Consider the following 14,318-nt stretch of genomic DNA (forward strand, 5'->3'; position numbering starts at 1 on the left):
CGACAACCGTGTCCACCCATGACTCCTCGACTTTGAACTTCAAACCCACCATGTTTTCTCCGAACTTGAACATAATCATGCATTCATGCATACATGCATACATGCATAAACTTTTTTCCATGCATTTATCGGAGGACTTAGACAAGTCATCTTTTGAACATCACAGATGTGAATACCAAGTGATACCATTTCAACTAAACTTCTAGTTTTGCTTAAGATCTTCAAATAAAACCGTGTTTCTCCGTGATGTTCACAACCACTTTGACAAGTCTTCTGACAAAAAAAAAGAGTCTTTTTGCATTTGCATATCATGCATCATATGCATCATTCATCGGTCACAAAAAACTTCTCTCGTGCTCATTGCCTCCTGGTTTTGTCCGCCGCAGTCTGAAAAGTGGCTCGTGTTCGCAAAGTCTACCAACCAGATAGAATTCATCAGACAAGATTTCACAAGAGAAGGATGATGGCTAATTTTGAAGAAGAGAATGCTCAGCTCCGTGCCGAATTGGCTGCTATGAAAGAAGACTTGGCTAAGGCTCATGACGCTATGTCTGCTATGATGGCTTCACAGGAACAACCAGCCACTTCTGTTCCAGTTACTGCTGAGGTGATTCCCTCTATCCCACTATCTACTGTGGCTACTGATGCTCGTTTTGTTATGCCCAACGGCCGTCCTTATGGCCTCTCAGCTTACTACTCTCCTAATACTGCCGCTGGTGTCTCTGGTTTTGCTGGTCAAGGACAGATTCCTGTGTCTACTGCTATGCCTCAGGTGACTACCGTTGTTACCGACCCTATTGTACACACTGTGCAACAGGTGATTGATGTTGATACTCCGCGTGGACAAGATCCCGCAATGGAAGCTATGAAGAAACAGTTGAGGGAGTTGGCTGGAGAACTCCGTGAGGTCAAGGCTAGCCGAGGAAACAATGGAGCTCCTACTAAAGCTCGTGATCTATGCTTGGTATCCCGATTTGAGGTTCCTAAGAAATTCAAAGAGCCAGAATTTGACAAGTACAATGGGACTTCTTGCCCACATAACCATGTTATCCGGTATGTCAGAAAGATGGCTAACTATGCCGACAATGACGCACTGATGATCCACTGCTTCCAGAGTAGCTTGACAGATGATGCAGCAGATTGGTACACTAGTCTGAGCAAAGATAACATCCATACCTTTGAGGAACTCGCTGCCGCTTTCGAAGGTCAATATGAATTCAATACCCGCCTAAGGCCAAACAGGGACTCTCTTAAAGCCCTATCTCAGAAATCAGATGAAACCTTCCGAGAATATGCTCAGAGGTGGAGAGGGGCAGCTGCCCGTGTTTCTCCTCGACTTGATGAGGAAGAATTGACACAGACATTCCTGAAGACTCTGAAGAAGGAATACAAGGAGAGAATGATAATCTCTGCCCCAAACAACTTCTCTGATATGGTTACAATGGGCACTCGACTAGAGGAGGCCGTCCGAGATGGTATTATTGTCCTAGAGAAAGGTGAATCATCAAACAGTGCACCAAAGAAGTACGGTAACGGTCATCACAAGAGAAAAGAATCTGACATAGGGATGGTGTCTGGTAACCCGTCTGCAGCAGCCATGCAGCTACCTTTGCCCTATCAATACATGCAATACTCTCAACATCCTTTCTTCCCACCATTCTATCAGCAATATCCTCTACCACCGGGTCAACCACCAATGCCCGTCAACGCCATCCCCCAGCAAGTACAACAACAGCCTCCTGCTCAACAGCAACGGCAGCAACAACAGGGTCCCCGACCCAAACCTTCTTTTCCAACAATACCAATGCTTTATGGTGAGCTGCTCCCAACTCTACTTGCTAAGGGGCACTGTGTCACCAGACCAGGCAAGCCTCCGCCTAATCCATTGCCTCCCAGGTTCCGTCAGGACCTAACATGTGAATTCCATCAGGGTGCTCAAGGCCATGATATTGAAGGTTGCTTTGCTCTGAAATATATTGTGAAAGATCTGATAGAAAAGGGACGGTTGACTTTTGAGAATAGCGTTCCTCACGTCCTTGACAACCCGCTTCCAAACCATGCTGCTGTCAATATGATTGAGGCCTTTGAAAGGATTCCCGTTCCTCAAGAGGATCCCATGTTGGATGTCCGCAATGTCGTTACTCCCTTGGTACCTCTACATATCAAGCTCTGCCAGGCTTATCTGTTCAAACATGATCATGATTCTTGTTCGGAATGTCTGCAGAATCCTATGGGCTGTTGTGTTGTGCAGAATGATATTCAGAGTCTGATGGATGACAAGTACTTGATTGTCAGTGATGTATGTGTGATCGTGCCAGTGTTCCATGATTCTCCTGTTGAAAGTGCAAAGAATGTTGAGCCTTTGGTGATCAGGCTACCTGGTCCGGTATCTTATACCTCTACCAAAGCAATTCCCTACAAATACAACGCAACCATGGTTGAAAATGGGGTGGAAGTACCTCTGGTATCCCCAGCCACAGTTGATAATGTTGCCGGTGAAATTACAACTCTGAGAAGTGGAAAAGTCCGTCCACCCTTGTTCCAAAGGCAGGTGGTCACACCCATTGCTACGGTGATTCCACCGGTCGCTCCTCCTGTTGACGAGAACACCGGCCCAGCAGGCCAATCTATTGAAGAGTCCAATCTGGACGAAATCCTGAGGCTTATCAAGAAAAGTGACTATAAGATTGTTGACCAGCTGCTACAAACCCCATCGAAGATATCCATCTTGTCTCTGCTCATGAGCTCAGAAGCTCACAGGAAGGTGTTAATGAAGATACTGGAGCAAGCTTATGTTGACCACGAAGTCTCTGTGGATCAATTTGATGGGATAGTGAGTAATATTACTGCCTGCAACAACTTGGGGTTCGGTGACGATGAGCTCCCCGAAGCAGGGAAACGCCACAACTTGGCTCTACATATTTCAGTACATTGTGGATCTGACCTGATATCCAACGTATTGGTAGACACTGGATCATCTCTGAATGTAATGCCCGAATCCACGCTAAGGCAATTGAGCCATCATGGAATTTCTCTGAGGGGTAGCAGTTATCTGGTTAAAGCTTTTGATGGATCCCGCAAAGATGTTCTCGGGGAAGTGGACTTGCCCATTACCATTGGTCCTGAGACCTTTCAAATTACTTTCCAAGTCATGGATATCAACGCCTCTTACAGCTGTCTCCTTGGAAGACCATGGATCCATGACGCGGGAGCAGTCACATCCACTTTGCATCAGAAGCTCAAGTTCATGAGAAACGGTAAGGTTGTCACCGTATATGGTGAGGAGGCATTTCTGGTTAGCCAAATATCATCGTTCTCTTGTGTTGAAGCAGGGTCCGCAGAAGGGACGTCATTCCAAGGCTTGACTGTTGAGGGCGCAGAGCCCCGGAGGGCTGGTGCTAGCATGGCCTCACTGAAAGATGCCCAGAAGGCTGTTCAAGCAGGGCAAGCTGCTGGCTGGGGCAAAGTGATTCAGATCTTGGAAAACAAGCGTAAAGAGGGCCTTGGATTCTCCCCGACATCTGCTGTTTCAAAGGGAACTTTCTACAGTGCTGGGTTCATCAACGCTATTACTGAAGATGCTGCTGAAAGAAGCCACGTGCCTACATTTGTTATACCAGGAGGCACTGTGAGAAATTGGGAAGCCATTGATGTTCCTTTAGTCATGCATGCTTCCATGTAATGTGTTTTTGTTGCTCATGTTTCTTGTTTTCAAAATAACAATCCTTTCGCTCTGCCCAAGGCGAAAGTGATATCATTGTAAGGGCATGTTTGTTTCGGCATTGCCGTTTTCAATAAAAGTTGTCGTTTTTCTCACGACTCTTTGTTTTTTAACTTTTTAGTGCCTTTTTCTTGGAAATAATGGTAATGCCAGAAAAAACCAAAACATTTGTTATTTTCTTATTAATTTTAAAAATCTGCATAAAAACATTTTTCTAAAAAATCATCCCAATCATATTATGCAGATTGAACCATAATAAACCCGTTGAACACAGTGACCCTATGGTTCCTCCAAATTTTGAATTCCCTGTATATGAAGCTGAAGATGAGGATGATGAAGAGATACCGTATGAGATCATTCGACTGCTTGAGCAAGAAAGAAGAGCCATTCAGCCTCACCAGGAAGAGATTGAACTCATCAACCTGGGTACTGAAGAGAACAAGCGAGAGATCAAGATTGGTGCTGCACTCGAGCCAGAGGTGAAAAAGAAGATCATCCAGCTTCTCCATGGTTATCCAGATGTCTTTGCATGGTCCTATGAAGATATGCCGGGCCTAGATCCCAAGATTGTGGAACATCGGATACCGACAAGGCCTGAATGTCCTCCTGTCAAACAGAAATTGAGAAGGTCTCGTCCAGACATGGCTCTTAAGATCAAGGCTGAGGTGCAAAAGCAAATTGATGCGGGTTTCCTCATGACAGCTGAATACCCTGAGTGGATTGCCAACATTGTACCAGTACCAAAGAAAGACGGGAAAGTGCGAATGTGTGTTGATTACAGAGATTTGAATAAAGCTAGTCCGAAAGACAACTTCCCATTGCCTCATATTGATGTGCTTGTTGACAGTACTGCTCAATCCAAAGTGTTCTCTTTCATGGATGGTTTCTCTGGTTATAATCAAATACGAATGTCTCCTGAAGATAGAGAAAAGACGTCCTTCATCACTCCATGGGGAACGTTCTGTTATAAAGTGATGCCGTTTGGCTTGATAAATGCCGGTGCTACCTATCAAAGGGGTATGACCACTCTGTTTCACGATATGATTCACAAAGAGATTGAAGTATATGTTGATGATATGATTGTGAAGTCAAGTGATGAAGAGCAGCATATTGTGTATTTGAAAAAGATGTTTGAAAGACTGAGAAAGTACAAGCTGCGGTTAAATCCTAACAAGTGCACATTCGGCGTACGATCTGGAAAGTTGCTAGGCTTCATTGTCAGCCAAAGAGGCATTGAAGTTGATCCTGATAAAGTCCGAGCCATCAGAGAGATGCCGGCCCCTCAAACTGAGAAGCAAGTCAGAGGTTTCCTCGGACGTCTGAACTATATTTCAAGATTCATATCTCACATGACTACTACCTGTGGACCAATTTTCAAATTGCTCAGAAAGAATCAGCCTGTTGTATGGAATGATGAATGTCAGGAAGCTTTTGATAGCATTAAAGAATACCTGTTGGAGCCACCTATCCTTGTCCCGCCAGTGGAAGGAAGGCCTTTGATTATGTATCTGTCAGTGTTAGATGATTCAGTGGGCTGTGTTCTCGGTCAGCAAGATGAGACTGGTAAGAAAGAGCATGCTATCTACTATCTGAGCAAGAAGTTCACCGACTGCGAGACTCGGTATACAATGCTCGAAAAGACTTGTTGTGCTTTAGCTTGGGCTGCCAAACGCCTGCGTCATTATATGGTGAATCATACAACTTGGTTGATATCCCGAATGGATCCAATCAAGTACATCTTTGAAAAGCCTGCTGTTACTGGAAAGATTGCGCGTTGGCAAATGTTGTTGTCTGAATATGATATTGTGTACAAAGCTCAGAAAGCAATCAAAGGAAGTGTCCTTGCCGAGCATCTTGCTTGTCAACCTCTTGATGATTACCAGCCAATTAAATTTGATTTCCCTGATGAAGAAATTATGTATCTGAAAGCAAAAGACTGTGAAGAGCCACTGATCAATGAAGGGCCAGATCCCAATAGCAAGTGGGGATTGGTGTTTGATGGTGCTGTTAATGCTTATGGTAAAGGAATTGGAGCCATCATTGTAACTCCGCAGGGGCACCACATTCCTTTCACCGCTCGAATAACCTTTGACTGCACAAACAACATAGCTGAATATGAAGCATGCATCTTGGGCATTGAAGAAGCCCTTGATCTGAGAATCAAACACCTTGACATCTATGGAGATTCTGCACTTGTCATTAATCAGATAAAGGGTGAATGGGAGACTCATCATGAGAAGCTGATCCCTTACCGTGACTATGCAAGACGTCTGTTGACATACTTTACAAAGGTTGAACTGCACCACATCCCTCGGGATGAAAATCAAATGGCTGACGCTCTTGCTACTTTGTCTTCTATGTTTCGTGTCAATCACTGGAATGATGTGCCTGTAATCAAAGTACAGCGTCTTGATAGACCCGCTCATGTGTTTACCATTGAAAATATGCCAGATCAAGCTGATAGAGATGTGAATGATAAAAAGCCTTGGTATTACAACATCAAACAATTCTTGCAGAATCGTGAATATCCACCCGGTGCTTCCAACAGGGATAAAAAGACTCTGAGACGATGGGCTAGCAAATTCCTTCTGGACGGAGAAATCCTATACAAGAGGAACTATGATATGGTCTTGTTGAGATGTGTTGACAAACAAGAAGCTGAGAAGTTGATGCATGATGTACATGATGGTACCTTTGGGACCCATGCTTCGGGTCACACCATGTCAAGAAAGCTGTTAAGAGCCGGCTATTACTGGATTACTATGGAACGTGACTGCAACAGACATGCCAAAAGATGCCACAAGTGTCAAATTTATGCCGACAAGATTCATGTGCCTCCACATGCTCTCAATGTTATATCTTCCCCATGGCCTTTCTCTATGTGGGGCATTGACATGATCGGAAGAATTGAACCAAAAGCTTCCAATGGACATCGCTTCATTCTAGTGGCAATTGACTACTTCACCAAGTGGGTTGAAGCTGCTTCCTATGCAAATGTGACCAAACAAGTGGTTGTCAAGTTTATTAAGAATAACATCATCTGTCGATATGGTGTTCCTAACAAGATCATCACTGACAATGGTTCCAATCTGAACAATAGCATGATGCAAGCTTTATGTGAAGAATTCAAAATTGAACATCACAACTCTTCTCCTTATAGGCCTCAGATGAATGGTGCAGTTGAGGCCGCTAACAAGAACATCAAGAAGATTGTTCAGAAGATGGTCACTACTTACAAAGACTGGCATGAAACGCTACCATTTGCCTTGCATGGTTACCGTACTACAGTACGCAGTTCAACCGGGGCAACCCCTTTCTCTCTTGTATATGGTATGGAAGCAGTTCTCCCTCTGGAAGTGGAGATTCCATCTCTTCGAGTAATCATGGAAGCAAAGTTAACTGAGGCTGAATGGTGTCAAAGTCGGTATGATCAATTGAATCTGATTGAAGAGAAACGTATGGATGCTATGACTCATGGACAGTTGTATCAAGTGCGAATGAAGAATGCTTTTGACAAGAAAGTCCGACCTCGAGAATTCAAGGAAGGAGAACTTGTATTGAAAAGAAGAATAAGTCAGCAACCCGACCCAAGGGGCAAGTGGACACCTAACTATGAAGGTCCTTATGTCGTCAAGAAGGCTTTCTCTGATGGTGCTTTGATTCTTACACACATGGTTGGTGTTGAGCTTCCAAATCCTGTTAATGCCGATATAGTCAAGAAATACTTTGTCTAAAAAAAAAAGAACAGCGTGGTAGGTCGAAAACCCGAAAGGGCGGCCTAGGCAAAAATGCGCTTCCCGGTGGATCGAAAACCCGAAAGGGCGATCCAGGCAAAAGTTAGGGACAAAAAAAATGAATACGAAAAAGCTCGCTGAGATTGTACGCAACTCAGGCAAGAATGAGCGCCTCGATGAGCCGAAAACCCGAAAGGGCGGTTCATGCAAAAATGAGGTTGACAATAAAAGACAAGTAACTATATCTGGCAAATCACCATCACCCCTTGGGGCATCTACAACTGTCAATGATCATTCTTCATCAGAGGCTTCTGTACCTGTGAATTCAAAATTTCTATGAAATGTAGCGGTCATCGTGTTCAATGTATCACCAACCAATAAAATTACCATTTTCCAAGCTTTGTAAATCCGTGAAGTCATGCCTTTGGCTAACTTTCACTCTTCTACATCAATTTGAGCCTTTCTACTGTTTGCAATTCTATTTTCCCTTCTACTTTCAATGCTTTATACAAAATATTTTCCTTCTATTTGATAATGACAATGTCTGAAACGAACATTTTTGAAAATTGAAAATCTTTTTCTTTCTATTTTGAAAGCAAACCTGAGCAACAGGGTACATTTCAATGAAACATGCATGAATGAATGAGTATCAATGTCTATTTCAATACATGTTACAAGCAGGTTACTCCCCAGGATGATCTGTGGTCAATGGCAAGAATGAAAAAACAGAATGAAAATGAAAGTGAAAAAATGAAAAGAATACAAATAAAGAGCTCGCTAAGTTGAAAACCCGAAAGGGCGGCTTAGGCAAAAATGAGCACCCCGCTGATTGACAACCTATGAAGGCAATTCAGGCAAAAATGGGGCAATGCAAAGAACCTATTCCCCGGTGAATCGAAAACCCGAAAGGGCGGTTCAGGCAAAAGTGGGGTTTGAAAATGAAAAATGAAAGAATGGAATATTGAAAAAGCATTGACCACAGATGCGAACATCCAATGTTTACCCAGCACTGACACGCCTAGCAACGGCGACCTGTATCCAAGGATCCTCCAAAGGTTCCCTCCTCTACAAGTTTTATTGCCCTCAGCCATGGTTTCGATACGTCTCTCAACGACGGTCTTTTCCAAAGAGGTTTTCCCCTGTGAATATGTTGCAGCACGAGCCACTACGTGCCCAATCTTCCAATGTCTTGTCTGTCTCTGTGAAACTTTCCCTGTCAAACTGCCAATCAATCATGCATTTCAAGCATTCATACATGCATAATCATGCATTTTATGTGCTCATACATCCAATAATCTTGCTATACCATACATACATGTTGCATATCCAACTGTCAACTGTCAAACTCAAAGTCGATTCCAATTTCAAATCCAACTGTCAAATCCAATTCAATGTCAAACTGTCAAATTCGAAGCAATTTCCAATCTCCAATGTCAACTCCAATCTCAATTTCAATGTCAAACTGTCAAATTCAACTCAATGTCAATTGTCAAATTCGATGCAATCTCAACCTTCCAATCTCAATTCCAAATCATGTCAAATGTCGAATTCGAAGCAATCTCAACCCCAATAACAACGTCAATGTTGACATCCAATGACAATTTCAATGTCAATTTCCAATTCCAATGCTAATCTCTAATGTCAATTCCAATGCCAAATTCCAATTCCAATGTCAATTTCAATGTCAATTTCCAATTCCAATGCTAATCTCTAATGTCAATTCCAATGCCAAATTCCAATTCCAATGTCAATTTCAATGTCAATTTCCAATTCCAATGCCAATTTCAATGTCAAATTCCAATTTCAATCCAATTCCAATGTCAATCTCCAATGACAATCTCCAATGTCAATGACAATTCCAATGTCAATTTCCAATTTCAATCCAATGTCAATGCCAAATTTCCAATCTCCAATTTCGATTCCAATTTCAATGACAATCTCCAATGTCAAATGTCGATTTCCAATTTCAATCCAATCTCCATGTCAATTGCAACTCTCCAGTTCAATGTCAATGTCTATGTCTCAATCCAATTCCAATTTCCAATGTCTATGTCTATGCCTCTGTTCAATCTCAACTGTCAATGTCAATTTTCAACTCAAATCAATGTCAATTTACTCTCAATTTACTCTTGGGCCAACAAAAATGGTCATGTCTATTTCCAAATCAAGTCAATAACAATTTACCCTCAATCGGTATCTTGTTAAGCCAGACTTTCAATTGGTATCTTGTTACTGGTCAAGTGCCAGGTTCGATCCAAAAAAGAACCACTTGTACCTACTTGTATACCTATGCTTCCGGACAAACGGCAAGTTCGATTTGAAGAACAGTTTGTACCCAGCTCATGCTCTGTTATCAGTCAGACGGCAAGTTCAATCTGAAGAACAGTTTGTACCTAGCTTACGCTTTGTTATCAGTCAAACGACAAGTTCGATCTAAGAGAACAGTCTGCACTCTCCCACATGATGTGGTGATAATCCAACAAGCAAGTTCGATCCAAAGAAACGGCTTGTATCAACCCTTTTGTCTATGTCTCCAGCCAAACGGCCAGTTCAATCCAAAAGAACAGTTTGTGTCTGCCTATCTGTTTGTATCTTCAACCAAGTGTCAAGTTCGATCCAAAAGAACCGCTTGTATCTGCCTATATGTCTATGGTTCCGGTCAAGTGCCAAGTTCGATTCCAAGAACAGCTTGCACCTATCTCTTGTTTTGTATTCCTTGGTCAAGTGACTAGTTCGACCCAAAGAACAGCTTGTACCTTATTCTCTATCCCTGGTTTGTCTACCCTGTCAGTGTCCACCTGAATCCCCAGTAACATGACAGGTTCCATAGACTCCAATTGTTTGTCTTGTATTCATAATCAAATATTGCATAACATTCATGTCTTTGAAACTCTGAAAGCGTATTTTTATGTCCAAAAGCAGTGCAAATGTTAATATTTAAGTATCTTCGTCCCGTCAACTCTAAGACTTCGTCTCTTGACTCTCCGGACAAAGAAACTTAAATAGGGGCAGCTGTTATACCCTAATTTTGGACCTAAAAATACTAATCAATTTTTCTTTTCTTGCATTATAAGTCATTTGAACTGTCTCTGATCATTTGCATCTTTCTCTGCATTTTATTTCAATGTTATTTGCAAAATTCACATGCAAGGGTATTTTAGTCATTTCCTATGTCAAAAATGTCTCTCAGTCTTTTAAAAATTTTGTTTGAGTCTTTTCAAGTAGTTTGAATAAGTCTTTGTTCCATTCTATGTCAAAATCCATTCCAAAACTTGCATTTAAAGTCATTTTGAGTCAGTTTTGCCCCTAGGGGCATTTTAGTCTTTTCAAGTGTCAAGCCCTGTTTAAATTCTAAAATTTGTCTCTGAGTCTTTTAACTTGCTTGTATAAACTCTCGCTTTAATCCCTTGTTAAAAAAATCATTTTAAAATTGCATTCGAGTCGTTTCGAGTCATTTTAGTCCCTAGGGGCGTTTTGGTCATTTCACATAATTGCTGATTCATTTTAATCTGCTTTGCTGTTTTAATCGTCTCGCTTTACGTTAATTTTCAATTTACTTTTTCAATTCAATTTTAGTTTTAATTTTCGTTTTAGTCCTCGTACTTTTGTTATTCGCATTTTAATCCTTTTTAAGTCAAAGTCAAGGTTTGTTACAAGTCAAGTGCCACGTGTCCTACTCCCATTGGTCCAAGCATCCCACATCACCTATAAATAGGTCAAAGTTGGTCAAGGAAAGAAACTAATCATTTTTTTTACCAATTATTTTTCAATCATTTTTACACTAATTATTTTCACAAATACACAAAAAATCCAAAAATCATTTTTCTCTTTTCTCTCTTTCTCTCTCTCCTCTAACTAACTTTCTCCACCACTCTAACCTCCATAACTAACTTCCACCACCACCTAAACCACCACAACAACCTCCCTAACTTCCCAAACTCATCAAAAAACTCACCAATTCCACAAAATTTTTCACCGATTCACAAAAATCTCATAATCAAAAGCCTCAATTCATCGCAAATCCTCACGAAAGTTTCTCGGATTCGTCGTTGAAAGCAAGAATTCCAAGCTTCCAATCGCAAAGCATGAACAGCTCACGACGGCGCTAACCGTCACCGCGCAACTGCCAATCATCATCAAGGTCAGTATTCGCCGTCGTGAATTCAAAATCAGTCAAGTTTTACGGCTGAGTTTTCTTCAGCAAACCGAACAGCAACGAATCATCGCAAAGAGCAAGAAACGAGAAGAAGGTGAATCGGAATTCAGAGAAAAGGCTGAGAACGTGAAGGAATCAAAGGAGAAGGAGGGAGCAAGAACAGAGACTGAACCAGCCACTCTCGAAACCTCAATTGGACCGGTCGTGCACTAGATTCGCGAAATCAGCATGTTGAAGAAGGAAGGAGGTCGAACAAGGGCCTAGGCAGATCTGAAGCTCATAACAGCATCAACCACCAAGACGTTGATGAAACAGAAGCAAACCGAATTCAAACTGCAAGATTCGATCCGAATCAGCGTGAATCCAGAGGTCTTCCATTGTTTTATGGCCGTTCTCCGTTTCGAACAGAGGTATTTTTCGTTTCTTGTTATTTTTCTTTTCTTCGCGTTTGCTTTTGTCCTATATCTGGTGATTGTGCAATTTTATTCGAAAATCTGACCTGAAAATCGAATAGAGGAAGGAGAAAGGATTCGGAAATCGTTAACAGTTTTGAGATCGGACGAGTTTTTGTGTTCGCCGGAAAACTGCAATTCTCGCCGGAGAAGATGAAGTTTCCGGCGAACTATGAATTTTTCGGCAGGATTGATGAATTTTCCGGTGAGGATTAAGTGAGAGAGAGGATGGCACGTGAGAGAGAAGGAAAGGCAAGGCAATTGATTTGTTTTCTCAACACAGCAAGCTTATACCTTGAACCATGTTGTATCCATTTCCTCAACCCATTTTAACTGGTTCGACCCATACCCAGCAGGCTTGTTCAAGCCCAACTGCCATGCCTGTAAGCATGTGCTACGCGCACCCCCCTATCCTGCATGTTTCTTGCTGTTTTCTTGCTATATACACCCCTGCCTGTCCAGATTTCTTCACAAAAATTTCTAATTTTTTTCTAATGTGTTCTTGATATTTTTCTTAACTTTTTTGTGATATTTTTTTGTGCTAAAGCCTGTGAAAAATAATTGAAGCTTTTTTTTTCCCTTATTTTTGTTAGAATTAATAATTGTCTTGCATTTTTAGTCCAAAAAACCTTTAAAAAATTCCTAAAAAATTCATGTAGATTTCTTGATATTTTTGTAGTATTTTGTGATAATTTTTACATGTTAAAATTGGTTAAAAAATGAAGTATTAATTTTCTTGCTATTCTTGTCATATTTTAGGCTAAAAATAAGTGAAAATTTGCTTGATTTCAATCCAAATTGCTTGTTGAATTTTAGTGACCTATGCCACTTGATTTCATAAGGTTTTAGCTACTGTTTGTGTTTAATTTTGTTGCATAATTGTGAATTTTGGTAGGTTACTTAGCTTACAAGTCATTAAGTAGTTAAATGATGTAAATATGCTCCAAATTTGTTTTAAAATGTCAAGTAGATCAAGTAGCCTTAATTCCCATTCCAAAACTTGTTTCTAAACCTTTAAAATGTAATTGGAATGTGAGAATTATAGGTCACTTGGTTCTTGCATTTTATGAACAAATTTTAGCCATGTTTGCACTTATTTTCTATCTTTTATGTTCTAGTATTTCCTTTACTTCACCTCTTTGATATTGCCTTATGCTACTAACCTTTTCATTTCATATTTCATATTCATCATAAGCATCTCCATTTCATCCTATATTCATCTCTATTTCTTTCTTGCAATTTAATTTGTACCAAAGTTAGAATGTAAACATTTAGGAGCTTTTTTTGTAATATTTTACTTTCATGCTTTTAATTTCTTGGCAAAGAGGCCATAGAATGTATTTAGGGTATGATGTAAAGGACAATGGACTCTAATGATGTACACCGACACAAGCACCGACGCATGCACACACATCACTATATGGCTAGAATATGCATGTTTAGATGTATGTTTAGGATTGTATGTTTAGATGAATGCCTAGGACTCTTACTTAGAAAAAACCCAATTTTCCAAACAAATGTGAACAACTTCACTCAAATCTTTTCCAAATAAACCTTGGGATCCAATATCCCATTGTATTTTCTTTTCCATTTTCTTAATCAAATTTCAATGAAAATAATCAAACTTTGACCATATTTTGCAATTCACTAATTCAACCTCACTATTTCTTAATCTCATGCCCTTGAGGCCTCTTTCTATTCTTCAAAATCCATTTTCAAACTTAAAATCAACCAACAAAAACAAAAACATTTTTGAGAGAGAACTACGGTGGATTTGATCCCTTAAACGGGTACGTAGGCAAGGAATCAAAATTCCTTCAATTCAACTAAAATAAAAATACAAAAACATTCTTCTCCCTCCAATTCTTCACTTAGGACATCCTTAGGTTTAATAAGCATTTCAAAATAGCATTTAAAAATAAAGCGCGCGCGTAGAAATTAAAGACGGTTCCTATAGGTTACTATAGTCGTTATGGGTGCCTAACACCTTCCCATAGCGAAAACAACTCCCGGACCTCGATTCTCAAGGGTTTTGCTTACTTTTTCCCTTCCCAAGAAAAAATAAGATATCACCGGTTTAAAAGGTTCAAACGTAATCAATGTTTGACACCCGAAAACCAAGATAAAACAATTAGTAACAAAAAATATTTGATAGAATGTTGGTCATAAATTCTGTCAAAAAAAATGTTGGTCATAACAATGGACAAACTTTAAAGAGTTTGATTTGCATAAACCTATAATTACTATCCTAAAAG

The sequence above is a fragment of the Medicago sativa genome, chromosome 7 (genome assembly GCF_051527215.1).
Source record: "Medicago sativa cultivar Bolivia chromosome 7, Bolivia_mono, whole genome shotgun sequence".
NCBI lineage: Eukaryota > Viridiplantae > Streptophyta > Magnoliopsida > Fabales > Fabaceae > Medicago > Medicago sativa.